This window comes from Myotis brandtii, unplaced genomic scaffold (genome assembly GCF_000412655.1).
Source record: "Myotis brandtii unplaced genomic scaffold, ASM41265v1 scaffold577, whole genome shotgun sequence".
NCBI lineage: Eukaryota > Metazoa > Chordata > Mammalia > Chiroptera > Vespertilionidae > Myotis > Myotis brandtii.
In genome coordinates, this window is record NW_005370161.1 from 1,497,941 (window position 1) to 1,501,327 (window position 3,387).

The 3,387-nt window shown below is 53.7% G+C and overlaps 1 pseudogene; it reads right to left on the reverse strand.

Annotated features, from left to right (window-relative positions):
- Nucleotides 1–2,216: 2,216 nt before the first annotated feature.
- Nucleotides 2,217–3,012, reverse strand: LOC106728255 (annotated as a pseudogene).
- Nucleotides 3,013–3,387: the final 375 nt, after the last annotated feature.

A 3,387-nucleotide genomic window follows, 5' to 3' on the forward strand; every position in this document is an offset into this window, starting at 1 on the left:
CTGTGCCCCACGATGCTTCAGGTGGCCGTCCCCACAGCGCTGGCCGCCGCGACTCCCGCTGGGTCCTCCCCCACTTTACAAAGAGGGAAGGTCTCGGGACAGTCGCTGAGAAGGCCAGCCCACTGCCCCCAGGGTCTGGGCCCCTCTCCCTCCCGGAGGTCCAGCTGCCCCTCACCAGAGCCTTCCCAGCCTCCCACCCCCAGTGATGTCCACTTGGTTTCCATTGCCTCGGGCTGGTGCCCCTGGCCACGTCTCAGCTCCTTCCTCGGGCAGCTGTGCATGGGATCCTGTCCTCACACCCACCCAGCAGGCCTGTCCGCAGAGACCCCCTCATACCGACCTCTTACACTAACTCGCATTGTCCTGGACCTCGCCCCATGCCTTGCAGGACACAGAGACCCCAGTGCCATCACCCTTGGCTTCTAACTTTCTGTGAAACCCACTGGATCACTCCTAGAGGCCCGGCTCAGCCCCACTCCCCTTCCTGGCCCAGTCATCTCCTGCCTGGCCCCCAGCTCATCTGCAGCTGGATACTGCCTCCCCCACTCACTAAGGCTCTCTACACCTCTCTGGCACCCCCACCCCCAGCACATCCTGCTGGACAATCCCAGACTTCATTTTTCAACCAGCCTAGAGACCTTGTCCCTGGCAAGGCCCCAGCCATATGCCCTGGGGAGGCAGCCTTCCCCATGTGCCCCTCCACCACCACTTCCCTGGGCCCACCCACCTGACAGCTGCCCTCAGCACCTCCTCCGGCCCTGCTCTCCACACTGCCACAGAGAGGCCTGCCTGGCTTCCCATGCAGCCCATGGTTCCCCCACCACCACCCAGGCCCTGCCTTGGGCCCCAGACCCTGCCCCCCCCCGACCTGCCCCACACCCCCACCATCCACCTCCACCACCGTCCTGGAACCTGGAGTCTTTCTCTAGGTTGCATGGCAAGGGCACTTGGGATACAAGGTGGGCAGAGAAATCAACTTAGAGGTTGTCACCCGTGTTTTTTAAAAAAAATGAAGAGAATATCATAGAGCTGAGGATTAGCACACTCTTTTGCAAAACTTTTGTTTTTTTGTATGGATGGAGGGGTAGGGTGGGGGCCCCTGTGTGTGTGGGGGGGTGTCTGTTTCTGACGGGGTGGGTGAGTCTGTGGGTGCTGTTTGTGCCTATGTTTGGTGCGTTTCTGTAACGTGCACGTGTGCGGGGTGTGTTCCTGTGTGTGGCTGGCATGTCCTCGGTCCTAACGGCACTCCTTAGAGTGGTTCCTGACCATCTGCCTGACCATCAGTCCATCTGTCCATGGCTCAGCCCTGCTCCGGGGAGGAATCTGAAGGGCGGGAGCTCCTCAGTCTCTTCCATCTCACCCGCCCTCAGGCCCATCTGCTGCCACCCAACCCCACCCATTCCTGAACCTGCAGTCAGAGGACTTGCCTCTGCAGGTGGGACTGGCTGGTCTGCCGCTCTGGGAGGGAGCGGCTGGAGGGGGAGGGCAGTGCTCACGGGGCCTGGGACTCAGCACCTCCCTAGGGTCCCCTGTCCTCCCCCCACCCCAGAGTCATCACCTCCCTCCTGTTCGCCCCCTTGATCACCACCACTCCAGTCTCTGGGTTGGAGGCCCCCGGGCAGGGTGAGCCCACCTTTAGGGGCTTTGCAGGGAGGGCTAGCTTCAAAGACCCTCGTGTAATGAAAAGTGCCATCAACAACGAAAGTACGAAAATAAGGCTTTTTACTATGAAGCACTCCTGAAGACAGGTTATTTAAACAAGACGCTTGACTTGAAGGGAAAACTATCTAGGATTCATTTCTTTTAGAGTAATTTATCTCTTCTTAAAGGCAGATTTCCCTGCGCATAACAGCTACGTACAAAAAGTTATAAAATTTTTCTTGGTTTTACAATGATAAATGAAAAACATTAAAATTCTCCAAACAAGGTGTGCAAGGATTTTTATGTTGTGCTTCTTTTGTTAAACGGGGAGAGCAAAATAACTCACTGGAATATAAAGATGAGAGCTGAGTGAGCTTCCGCTCAGGGAGCAGGGGGTGGGGGTCCCACTGAACCGGTCTTTTCCCCAGCCCCTCTCCGTTTGATGTCGATCAAAACATACCATGGGCCACAGTGTTAAAGAAGGCAAGTGCTTTGTGCACATGTGTCAGTTACTTTATGTCCAAGAAAGGAATGGGAAAGGGAAGACAAAAGAATAGAGAAAACGACTGTAATAGTCAGATGCGTTGAAACCAAATTGCGGTTTTCTCATTGAGAATGTCTTCTTGGTCTGTAGGAACCGAATTCTGGAGTGAGGTAGCAGGTTCCCTTGTTAGCTCTGTCTGCTGCTGGCACACATCACGTGTACCTTCATCCTCCACATCCAACTGTGCAGTGTTTCATTGATTGGCTGCCCGTCAAATCGGAATCCGATCTGCCTCGTTGACAAACCCTGTCATTCACAGTAGGCTTTCATTAGTTTACTAAGAAGTATGTCTCTTAATTTTTTTTAAAATATGTTTTATTGATTTTTTTTTTTTTTTACAGAGAGGAAGGGAGAGGGATAGAGAGCTAGAAACATCGATGAGAAACATCGATCAGCTGCCTCCTGCACACACCCCACTGGGGATGTGCCCACAACCAAGGTACATGCCCTTGACCGGAATCGAACCTGGGACCCTTCAGTCCGCAGGCTGACGCTCTATCCACTGAGCCAAACCGGTCAGGGCACCTTTTAATATTTTTAAAAAATATTTTTATTTATTTGTATTGATTTCAGAGAAGAAGAGAGGGAGATAGAAAGATCAATAATGAGAATCATTGATTGGCTGCCTCCTGCACGCCCCCTACTGGGGATCGAGCCCGAAACCCAGCATGTGCCCTGACCGGAATCTTAGGCCGATGCTAACCATTGAACCACAGGCTGCCTCTGAATCTTACACTGCACCACAGAACCATCCTGCCCGCCACCTTGAAATTAATATGATCGTTGTTCTCAGTCTTGACTCCTTCCTTGGACCTTTCGTCCGCCATGGCGAGCGCCAGAGTCTCCTTGGCTGCTGCTTCACAGAAGAGACACGAGGTCCGCACCCACCCAGCAGCCCCAGGAGCAGCAGGAGGCAGCGGTGGAGGAGGGGGAGGGTGCGGGCACGTTGTCCCCCATCGCGTTCTTATGAGAATTCTGTCTTTCCCTTTATTCACTGTAGGGGTTCAGAACGAGTTCCCTCAAGAAGTGCCTGGGTGGTATGCGGGTTATTATGAGTGAAAGGCAACCCAGACCCTTTGGGCTCTAGAGAAACTTCTGCACCCCCACCACCCCCAACTGTCTAGAAGAATGTAAATTAGGGACCTTGCCCATAATACGAGTTATCACCAGAAATAACCTTTTTGGGCCTATCTACAGGGAGG